The sequence below is a fragment of the Sinocyclocheilus anshuiensis genome, unplaced genomic scaffold (assembly GCF_001515605.1).
Source record: "Sinocyclocheilus anshuiensis isolate Anshui unplaced genomic scaffold, SAMN03320099.WGS_v1.1 scaffold593, whole genome shotgun sequence".
Classification (NCBI taxonomy): Eukaryota; Metazoa; Chordata; class Actinopteri; order Cypriniformes; family Cyprinidae; genus Sinocyclocheilus; species Sinocyclocheilus anshuiensis.
In genome coordinates, this window is record NW_015540876.1 from 305,630 (window position 1) to 318,265 (window position 12,636).

The following is a 12,636-nucleotide window of genomic DNA, read 5'->3' on the forward strand; positions in this document are numbered from 1 at the left end:
GTTCAGACGACACAGTCGGGGAGAGTTGGAGACATACTAAATGATATTTCGAAGATCATTAGAATGAAGAACATGACAAAGAAGTCCCTTTTGTATGTGACTTGGCCTTTAACCAGTCTACAGACGGCTGGTGTCTCATAGCAACTGCAGGTGATGCTATGTATCTTACATTATAAGTCTGTTCTGAGGTCTTGAGCTTTAAGTTCTAGAAACAAAGAAAAACTTAAATGTATCAGAATCATTTTCAGCCAAATGTTTACAAAAAGGTTTAATAAATGCTTGCATTAAAACACACACAAATAACAGAGAACATTATCTGTTAGCATTCCAGTGCTTGCCCACACAGGAGGGCAGGTGTATGTGTGTGTGTTCATCATATGCGTGACACAAGTGAAAAACGTGCTCATAGAAACCATTTTAAACTGATCTGGTCAACTCATTGGAGAAATATGCAGTGGACACAGATTTAATGTCAATAACCAATCAAGTATAAAGGTAATAGAAGCCAGGCAGCGAGTATTCAGACCATGTAAATGCCCTCTGAGGCCTTCACCTCTTTGCTTTATTGATTTACAACCTTTTCCAGCCCTTCAGCAACCTTTATTGATTTATCACTTTGTTACAATTATTGGCTATTTGTCCTGTACCTGAGCCAAGAGACATTCAGAAGAGAAGTGTTCATGGATATGGGTATTGAGACAAAAAAAAATAAAAAAAAATAAATAAAAATAAATATATATATATATATATATATATATATATATTACTCATGAATATTAATTTCATTACATGACACTCAAATAAAATAAAAATAAAATAAAAATGATGGGTATCAATAAATGTTGTCTTTCAAAACATTCTAGAACAAAAAACAATGTTGCTAAAATAATAAAGTTACTTAAAAAGGACTTTAAATATATTCCAATTAAATAAAAGTATATTTATTTTCCCCCCCAAAAATTGTGTAAATAAAATAATAAATTGTTTATTTCCAAAAATAAATAAATCAATAAATAATATTTAAAAAAGTTGCTTCTGAAACTTTAACAAAACATATTGTTAAAAAATAATAAAATATAGAAATAACTTTTTAATGTACTAAAAATGTTTAATAAAATAACAAAAGTATTTTAAAAATAAATAAATAAAATATTTCATTTATTTATTTTTTGGCTCAGAGCCTCTGAAAACATCCCCAGTTGGAATCTGAACTGCTGGCCTGATCGGGGCGATTAAAAAAATTGTGACTGTCGAGCCCTGACAAGGTCGCGGCAATCACCGTGTACGTTCCTCCACGGTTCTGTGTAATCGTCTTAACCTGAAACAATTTCCGACAATAACATGCGACTATAAGCCAACACTATTAGAGATAATGAGACATTTATTCAAATGTGATTACATGACTCTCCAACCTAATCTGGGTTAAATTCAAACACGCATTAAAAGGCCCTGCAGCGGCTTTGTCTGAACGAGATTGTGACTATGGCGACAGAGTGTGTTGGGTTAATTATGGCCGTCGTCCACTATTAGCGATGACGAGGCCACATTCCACCGGTCTGTTCCGATAACTTTCGGCCAGCGTTGTAATGAATTGCAATGCAGAGCGGAGAGGAAGCTGCATATCAAAAACAATTAGACTCGATCAGACTGACTCATAATCACTCTAATTATCTGTATTTGCATCCTGATTAAATACGTATCTGCTATGATAAGATGCCACAGTGTATTTATTTGAGACAAACTGCAGGATGGCGAGATAAAGAGACAAATGAAGAAATATCGGGAGGATACAATAACCTCGCAACACCGGGGCAGTTTTTCAGAGCCTTTCCAGCCCTCGTTGACAATTACTGACAACTAAATCACAGCCTGACAACAGGAAATCCTCTTACCAGATCATTCCGTGTAACACCTCATGATTTGAGACGGCCCGGTCACTTTGTGTCATTCAGTGACTGTCAAGTTCAGCCCAAGCAGCTACGGAAATTGCTAGGGAAGAAATGGGCATGGACAGAAAAACCGGGATATGCTGTTCAAAGAAGAGAAACCTGATTCCATTAGAGAGAGGAGAGATAAATGGATTCTATGTAAAGATTGATAGAAAAGGAGAGAAAGACAGCACAGGTGTGAGACAGACCGAGCGAGAGAAACAGGAAACGCCTCTCAACTCTGTGATTTAACGGTCCGGAGAGCCATGCCCGGCGGCAGACGGGGAAACAGTTGGCATGCCTCTCATTACAGTGTCATGCTAGTGTCCCTCTCTCTCTCTTTGCCACCTGTCCAGAATACCTAATGCCACCCTGGCATTTTGCCACCGCCATTGGCTGACATCATCAAAGCGAGCGAAGGTGGGGCGTCACCCCAGACTGGCAGAGAAGAGATGAGAAGTTGTCTATTGCCATATGTTTTTGCCCTTCCAAACCACAGGTCATTACTGCCACTTTTTTTTTTTTTTTTTATTATTTAAGTTTAATTAACCCGTCTATGTGGTCCCTCTTATGGGCCAAGAGCTTGATCCTGACAGAAGCCGAGGGTCTTTAGAAGTGCTAAGCGTTTGTGAGATCACAGAAAAGCAGTCTGTAATCACATCGTCTCCACAGAATGCTCAACACAGTGTCTGACAAAACGGTTGGACAGCATCAAACCCCAACAGCTTGACATGGAGACAGTACCTTCTTCACAATGTGCCATTATAAGTAGCGTTGGGAATCAAGAACTGATACAGTTTTAAATAAATACTAGAACCAAATGATATTCTGTACAGCAAACAATTCCTGAACAGTTCTTTATAGTCAACAGTAACATACAAGCACGACTAATGAAGTCCATTTCCCAAGTTAATGACTCCTATGAGTGATACTTTTTCAAAGAATCAAAAACAGTCTGATTCCTAAATCGAATGACTCTTATGAACAGTTGTTTTTAGTGAATTGAACAACATAGGTATTGGTCAGTGAAGTCTGACTCCTTTATGAGCTAATGATCATGAGCTAATGAATCTTACAAATGTCTCTTTTTAGTGAATCATACATATTCAGATCAATAAGTGAAGTCTGCTTCTCAAGCCAAAGACTCTTGAAGTTCTCAAGCGTGACTAATGAAGTCAGTTTCCCAAGTTAATGACCCTTATGAGTGTGTTCTTTATAATGAATCATAAAAATGCAAGAAGTCTGATTCACAGGTGAATGGCTCTTATGATTGGTTGCTTTTAGTGACCCCCCCCCAGTGAAGCCTGATTCCTGAGCTAATGACTCTTACAAATGGTTTAATTATCAAGCTGATGAATCTTTCGAGATGGTTCTTTTTAGTCTGATTCCTTAGCAAATTACTTATCAACAGTTTGTTTTATTAAATCAGAAACTAACAGTGTGGCTTATGAACCGGTTCTTTTAAGTGCATGAAAAACAAAGATTGACAAGTGATGTCCAATTGTTGAACAAAAGACTCTTATGAATAGTTCATTTGAGTGAATCAAAAACAGTGTGGTTCTAGTCATGCTGTGATTTTGAGTCACTAAAAGAAAACTGGACTTCACTGGTAAAATTGATTCAAAAGCAACCAGTGTAGTCTGATTACCATACAAACGATTGTTTTTATTCCCATCCCTAAATATAATACATGAAAAAATGCAGATTCTGTCAAGATAGGACAAGATTCGGATAGTCAACAGCAGGAGAGCTGTAATGTAACACTAGCACAACCTTTTAATAGCCTTCCCACAATCAATATGCACATTACAACTCCTGTATAATTCAATACGCATATAATTCAATACGTTCCTTGAGCTAAAAAGCCTCCTTGGCTATATTAAGAATGATATAAAACCATATCACACATTTCAGTTCTTAAATGTCAACCCTCTGTGGACATAAACATCCAAGCGTCCATGTAATCAGAAACTTTTTTGTTTGAACTTTCTGCTATTCCCTCCCCTCCACTATTCCCTAGAAGCAAGGCCTTATGGGAAATGTAGTCCATGCTTGTCATACTGAAGAGTCTGTCTTCTCAGGTGTACGTTTTTTATTTTTATTTTTTTTCCATTCTCTACAATATTCTGCAAGGCGACAGTGTCCTAAATGCAATTACTGTACACAGCAGAGCGGAGCGGAGAGTGTCCGCGGGGATCGCCGGTAAACAGGATGCAGTCAGGGGGTGCAGGAGTTCTGCTCTACCTAATTTAATTGGCACGGCTACTCAGTTAGCCCCAGGTGACCGCTACATGGAATCATTGTAAAGAATGTGTTTAAAATCACCCCAGGCTATACTGATGCACCTTTTTTCCTCAAGATCCCTTTGTGTTGACATTTTTTTTAAATTACTTTCTCTTTGTCCCAGGGAGGATCTGTCATCGTCATGATGAGTTTATAAGGACGATATTAAGAGCGTAAACAGTGATGGTACCACTGAGATGAAAAATAAAGACGAAACATGGTTTGAGGGGAAGAGAGAAAGTGTGACAGAGAAAGAGAGGACGGTAACCAAAGCCTGTTTATTAGTCGTGTGATGCACAAGAAAAAATATTGCACCTAATTAAGTATGTGCAAGGTTTCTTTACTTTTTAGCTTCAAAATGCATTAAGTTTTTAAGTGTTAATCACTCACAATGATTAAGGATAAACTGAAGCTGTGAAGAATATGCATATTGCTTATGCCCTTGTTTATGATGTTTAATTATGTATACTCAATGCATGGGAACTTACAGGGACATATGACAGCTGTTTTTAAGAATGATTATAGGTTTACGTTTATCTGAGTATTGCAGATGTTGCTTTGTTACAAACTTGTTTCCTGTTGAAGTTAAGCCATTTCTCACCCAACTTACAAAAAACCATCTTACAAAAAAAATGCCGTTTTTGTGAAGAACTGACTGTTTGCCATTGCTGATTCAGAGTCCAGTCAAGATGTTCTTTCTAAACGAAACATTTATTAGTAACTTTTAAACAAACAAACAGACAAACAAATAAATAAATAAAAGTAGTTTGAGGTCAGTATATATATATATATATTTTTTTTTTTTTTTTTTTTTTTTTTTTTTTTATTTATTTATTTTTGTTGTCTGTGTTTAGCTAAACTTGTCCCACTGATAATTCCTATGTATTGTAGGATATAACTGAGCACATCAGATGCATTGGTTTGTGTACATGTGAAAAGAAGCCATGATCAGTTCAGCTATGCTGAGTACTTTTATTTTATTTCATTCGATTCGATTCAATTTTATTTTATTCTTATTCTATTATTTTATTTTTTTTTTTTAATTAATTTTTTTTTTTTAATATAATTTATTTATATATAATTTTTATTTTATTTCTGTTTCAAATAAATGCTGGGTAATGGCCACTGAAAATGCTTTACCATCACAAGGAATAAATTAAATTTTAAAATAAAACAAAACAAAACAGAAAATAGATATTTTAAATTGTAATAACAGTTCATAATGTTACTGTTTTTATTGCATTTTTTTAATCAAATAAATGTCTTGTTAAGAATAAGAGATTTATATTAAAATTATAAATAAAATAAAAAAAAATCTCCAAAATTTTGAACAGTTATAAATAGCATATATCAATAATTATAACTGGTTTACGATTTAGTTTTTTTTATACATATTTAAAAATAAATAAATACATAAATAAATAAATAAAAACATATTTACACACGCACACAAAAATAACTTGTACACAATTAACATAATTAAAATAACAACTACACAATTTCTGAGACCTTACTTATTCATCATTAGCGACCGACACAATTCTGCTTGTCAGATCATACTAACAGCTCTGAAGAAACCTTCATGCATATTGTGAATCAATTCTAGATGTCCTCTAAAGAAAGGAGCTGATTGCTTGTCATCCAAAAAGAATATACTAAAAATGTAGATAGCAGTTAGTTGGAAGTGAAAGATACAGTCAAAAACAAAAACAAAAACAAAAACAAAAACAGAAAAACTGCTAAAACTGTTTAACAGTGCCAGATATGTCCTCTGAGACAATCCCATCGGCACCATCTCACTTCCTTCCCCAGAGCCTCATCCACCAAGTCATGTTCTTCAATTACTACATGCTTCAGTTCATCACACGACTCATTCATCTAAATATTACTTTTGCTCTCAAAATAGGAAAAACAATTTTTTTTTAAAACAACACAAGCTCATATGTACATTAATCTCCCTGACAATGGGATCCAGACCCTGGAAATAATCGCCCCGTATTCTGAGCGGGCTCATTAGCTGATTCTCTGATACTTCTACAGAATGCCAGATGATCCGTTCACGTCTCATCTCGAGGCTGTGTCGGCCGTCACAGCAGAAGCCCACACTCATCACTAGAACATTCCAATTACCATAACAACAAACCCATCGCTCACATCGCCAACTTCCTCTAATTTGAGGCATTGTCAGATTAGCACTTGACTTCTTGCCTTCCCTAAATGGCATTACAGCATTTGTAAAACCACAAAACAGCCTCAGCAGATGACGTCTGATAACGTTCAGCGGAATAAAGGAGGATTTGAAACCGTGCTGACCTGAAACGGCGAGAATATCTGATCAGCCGAGCAGCACATGAGGAGAAAGAGAGAGAAAGAGATGGTGATTAGACCTCAGGTAATCAATCAATGTTAAATCATTATGACCATTAGATTTAATCACCGTTAAATCTAATTAACTAGCCATTAAAGGGACTTCTTCAGGTGGTCAGCATTCCTGCGATGAAAACCATTAACGCAACTGCAGTGACATTACAAAAGTACATAAATTATTCCTTGACAAGAACTACTTCATTCTACGTAGAGGAAACACGTTAAAAGGAAGGCTGCTACTAATTATTGGTGGAATGAATACTTAATTTATTGAAATTTAACATTAGGTCTCTGGAGCAGCCTTGTTTATTTCTTCATAAAAAGCTTAAAGGGATAGATCACCCAAAAATGAATATTACTCCATGATATACTCACCCTCAAGCCATCCTAGGTGTATATTACTTTCTTCTTTCAGACGAATACAATCAGAGTTCTAATAAAAATATCCTGGCTCTTCCAAGCTGTATAATGGCAGTGAATAGTGGTTAAGATTTTAAAGCCCAAAAAAGTGCATCTATCCATTATAAAAATAATCCAACTGGCACCAAAAGGTTAATAAAGGCCTTCTGAAGGGAAGTGATGTGTTTGTACAAGAAAAAAAAAATATATATTTAAACTTAATAAACCATAATCTTTATAATATAATAAACAGCAAAGGAAAACTAGTCTCCTCTTGGCTTATATCGAAATTATCTGACATTTTTCTTACACAAATGCACCGCTTCGCTTCAGAAGGCCTTTATTATTACTTCCCTGGAGTCATGTGGAGCACTTTTTATGATGGATGGATTTACTTTTTTGGGCTTCAAAATCTCGACCCCCATTGACTGCCATTATAAAGCTTGGAAGAGCCAGGACATTTTTTAATATAACTCTGATTGTATTCGTCTGAAAGAAGAAAGTCATATACACCTATGATGGCTTGAGGGTAAGTACATCATGAGGTAATTTTCATTTTTGGGTGAACTATCCCTTTAATGTCATTCTGCATATATGGATATATTTCTTTCCTGTTTACAAAATCAAGCTAATCATATTTGTTGCAAAATAACGGCTCTCCAAGTTTAGATGTTGAGAGGAATAAGTATGGAAATATGAATGGTTGACCGCTTGTGATTATGCAGATTGCAAATTGAATTTAATGTGCTCATTAATAGAGGTGAAGTCAATGTGCGTCTGTTTGGGTTAGGGGTAGTTTATGGTAATTATAATTAGCTGTATTTACATTTTGAAACCAGTGATACAGACTCATCAGAGGCAGAAAAGGTGAGTCAGGATGATGTTTCCACTCGACACCTTATAAGTTTTTCATAAGACAAATAGGATAGGCAGAACTTTAGAAAGATGGATAGAACAAACAATAAAATGATGGGTTAAACTGAAACAAGCACCAGGCTGTAAGATTTATTGCTTATACACACAAATCTGACAACACATACAGACAGTTTGTGAGAGAAAGAGGAAACCGTAACCAAAAAAGCACTGACAAAAGACTAAGAATGGCCTTTGGAGGGCAGGTGGATTGGAAAAACCAGGACATCAGCCATCGGGGGAACGTGAGGGTGTCAGTAATCAGGTGGATAAGGGTGAAGAGAGCCGGACTGCTTGCCACAAAGTATCTCTGCCAAGGTTCTGTGTGACACCTGGTCTACCAAAACATGAGCCCAAAACACAGGGCCGTGTGCCCTGACACTGCAATTACCACAGCCATGGTTAAAGAACAGAGCAAAAACTCACTGATGAGTACACTGCGATGCATAATAAACATCTATTTCGCTCGTTTTGAGGTTTAAAGCACCATAAGGTTATTCAGACAATCTGGCTTTATTTTGCATCTGGCACCGAAGCCCTCTGAGGTCCTATCCATCTCTTTATTCCAACCCAGAATCCTTTGCTGCCTTGCTGCTAAGTGGTGAGAAAAGTGCATACACTAGACTCATTTCTGTAAGACTGACAATCTAAAGCAATCTACACACCCCTCTTATTAGAATGAGTGACATTAGTTACGCTCACTTTACTGAAGTAACCACACTGTACCACAAACCCCGCTAAAAGGCTGTTAGCACCCTTGCTACGCATTCATAACCAAATATCTGCATAGATATGAATGAATATGGATTCCAGGAGATTAGGCGGACTTCCACACACACTAACACAAACACATTCACACACTCTCACTTTCTCCAAACACTGGCACAGTGATTGTTCTCTGCACGTTCATGCTGATGGTGCACATTATGCCCACTAGGAATGAAGGAAATAAAAAAAAGTGAAACATAAAAAAATGGAATACAAGAAGCAATTTGTTCTGGCAAAATGTGAGATATATACACATGCAACATATTACACACATAATATTCAAAAGTGTGAGGGTCAGTAAAATGTTGTTTTTGAAGTTTTTATGCTCACTAAAGCTGCATATGTTTAATCAAAATTACATTAAAAAAGTAATATTGTAAAATGTTATTACAATTTAAAATAACTATATTTACTCCTGTGATGCAAAGCTGAATTTTCAGTAGCCTTTACTCCAGTCTTTAGTGTGGCATGATTCTTCAGAAATCACTCTAATATATATTTTCTTATTATCAATTTTCATAAATAAATAAATACATGTAAAAAAAAATAATTATTAAGAAAATAATGCATTTTTTTTTACAATTTATTCGAACAATTCGTCAATCATCAATTATTCATTATTTAACAAATTCTGCAGAAGTATTGTTTGTATATATTTTTTAAATGATTTATAAGGTCAAAGTTCAGTTTGAACCTGCATACATGACAGGCTATGTCATGGCATTGGTGTCTTGTCTTGACGGATATTTCTTGACAGATATTTCTTCCATCACAAACCATATAATCACACACGCTGAGAATAAAGGAAATGACCCGTCATTTCTGTGATTGTGCTGCCATTTTCAGATGTTAATTCCATTTCCTGTGAACTCTCAAAGCAACTAATCACACGCTGAGGAAATGGCTCACAATGCCCAACAGGTGGTCTTCAGAATTACACAGCTCACAAAGATAAAGCCTCCAGAGCCAAGCGATTAAAAAATTAACACGTATTCCGTTCCTCAACTGGGGTCACAACCCCTTGCTTGGAAAGTGTCACAGTCAGCAGGGATACAACGATGCTAAATGCAAATAACAAAATGCAACTAACCATATAATCGAGGATTCAAAAGTGACCTAATCAACCTGTGATCTTCCCTTAACACAGTAGGGGGAAATCAAGCCACATCAATTGCCGTTCCTTTCAACTAGGGTTGTGCCGATATACGATAGTATCGTGTATCGACGATAGTCAGAGATATCGACGATAGCACATGTCTTTGTCGATAGTCAAGATGGTATTAGGCTCATTCTCCTATAAATGTATTAAACTATTATTATTATTATTATTAGGCACCCTATTATAATTCGGCTATTGCCCCGCTATTTCACTTCAGCACCGCATTTCACACTCGTGCAAATGAGGATTAGAGCCTGTAGCTGGTGAAGGAGTCTCCAACCACAAACACAGACGTACATCGTTTGCTGATATAAGGTATTTCATTGCATTTTAACAAGTGATCTGAATGGCCTATATACACTGAACAAAATTATAAATGCAACACTTTTGTTTTTGCCCCCATTTTTCATGAGCTGAACTCAAAGATCTAAGACTTTTTCTATGTACACAAAAGGCCTATTTCTCTCAAATATTGTTCACAAATCTGTCTAAATCTGTGTTAGTGAGCACTTCTCCTTTGCTGAGATAATCCATCCACCTCACAGGTGTGGCATATCAAGATGCTGATTAGACAGCATGATTATTGCACAGGTGTGCCTTAGGCTGGCCACAATAAAAGCAATATTTTAACCGAGCCCTCACTAACTGAGTTTAACGCCACAGTTATGTTAGAACGCATCTCATCCTTGTTTCTGTGGCGGCGCGTTGGGCTCGTCATCGGGCGCACGGTCCTGAGCGCTGTATGACTGATGTATCCGTTCAATTTAACTTTACTCCAAATATATGAATGTACCGGTTTTAAATACGTTTATATTTAACGTGTTCGTTTATTTTCAATATTTAGTGTTAAACTGTTGGTCTTTAAAATAAATCTACTTTTGATTTTCACCGTTGACTGCAGACCTTTTAGACTGATAACGTCCATGCTCTGATGTGGCAAACTTGTCACAGGACTTGCGGTCCTAATAGCGATGTATGACTGTTGTATCCAAATATATATGAAATAGCTGTTTTAAATATTTTTATATTTAACATGTCAGTTTATGAGTGTGTTTGAAAGAATATAATTTTGATTATTGGTGCTTTCATAGGCTCCCTCTCGCGTGCCCGCGCGGTTTAAAACACCACATAGTTATGAAATAGCCTCTCTATGAAGTACAGAGTCTCTCTCTTGCCCCCACCCACCCATGCACGATAATATAGTGTATCGGCAATCTCACGGGCTGGCGATATGACGATTTGAAAAATGACCATATCGCCCAACACTACTTTCAACCACACAAATTGTCTCCAACATTTCCTTTCTCTTTCATCCCTGGCTCCCCATCACTCCTATTGGCAAAGCCATTATATTGGGTTGGCAGTGGTATCAGCGGATTTTGGCTGGCACCAGACTTTCATCAAGATCAGCAGTGATTTCGAGAGGGTGAGGCTAAACTGCCCGTTTCCCACCATGAGCTGGCACCACAGTCAATGCAAAAGGTCTCTTACAGGCAGATCCGCCGCCAAATGGGGTCCGCTGGAGTCCAGAACACTGAGCGAGACAAAGTGAGGCTCAGTCCCACAGAACACAGCACCTGCTGACCACTGCATGGAGGCACAGTGGGGCATTGGGTGACCTTTGAGGGTGGAGATCCATCATAGCAGCTGAGTACGCAACATTGATGCATTGTTTCAGAGAGAACAGTATGAATACATCAGCAGTTTTAATAATATTATTTTAGATATAGAATAGGGCTGCTGGAATAGGGGTTGACAATGAAAGGGTTAACTGAATATTCTATAAGCTGCTGTGAAATATCAAAGTGGATCATCTGTAGTTCCCGTCTGAGCGCTCGATGTGGCATCTCATTGATGTTATGGTGCATCATACGAATACAAAGACAGTTCTGATATTCAAACTGACTGTATTCATGACAGTATAAGCAAATCAGCCACAGCAACCTTTCGAATACATTTTCAAGAGTTGTTTGGGAATCAAACAAATCCCAGTTTCGAAACGATACACAAAGATGCACCGCAATTTAGTCATACGGAAATAAATAATGACTCTTGAAGCTGCAAGAAGCATAGGAGAATATTATCCAGAATGTGATAATTACTTAATTGCAGGTTTATAAATTAAAACAAATTGAGATTTCCATGTCTTTTTTTTTTGGCAATCAGAGGCGTTTCAGCTGAACGACTGCTTTAAGTGCATAGTTATGTAATCTCTCTAAATGACCCTGCATAACAATAATTAAGCAGCAATGTCATTGTTCATATTTCCCAAGGCCGAGGACACAGCAGCATGAAATACAACCACATACTACTGAAATGAGTCATGATAATAGCACTAATTAAGCTTACATACAATTGCAAGATAACTGGAACTATCATTTCCACTTAATTTCATGGGTTTAATGACCTAGCTTTATAGAAAATGAACAATTTGTCCTTTAAAATCATACAATGCACAAAAAACAAGAGTGGGTTCAACCACAATATATTATATCATGCCACATAGTCACATACTAGTACATATTTTTACATTAAGAGAGATAAATATAGAGAGACAAAATACAGTATATGGAGTAAAATTAAGTGCCCATTTGTACTGAATAAAACTAGCAGTCCAGATATTCAGGAAAAATGATGTGACGAATAATCCACTGAAGGCGAGTTGAAGTGAGAACCCAAGTGCAGTTTTATTTACAGTGATCCAAACAGCCAAACATAATCCAAACCAATGAGAACATAACACAGACATGGGAATCACATGACTAGACAATAACCAATGAGAGCATGACACATACACAAGGCAGAGAGACATGAGGCAAG

General features: G+C 36.7%; 1 pseudogene; it reads right to left on the bottom strand.

Moving 5' to 3' along the window:
• Window positions 1-12,636, bottom strand: part of LOC107688290 (cell adhesion molecule 2-like) — a 512,567-nt pseudogene that overhangs the window by 286,751 nt on the left and 213,180 nt on the right.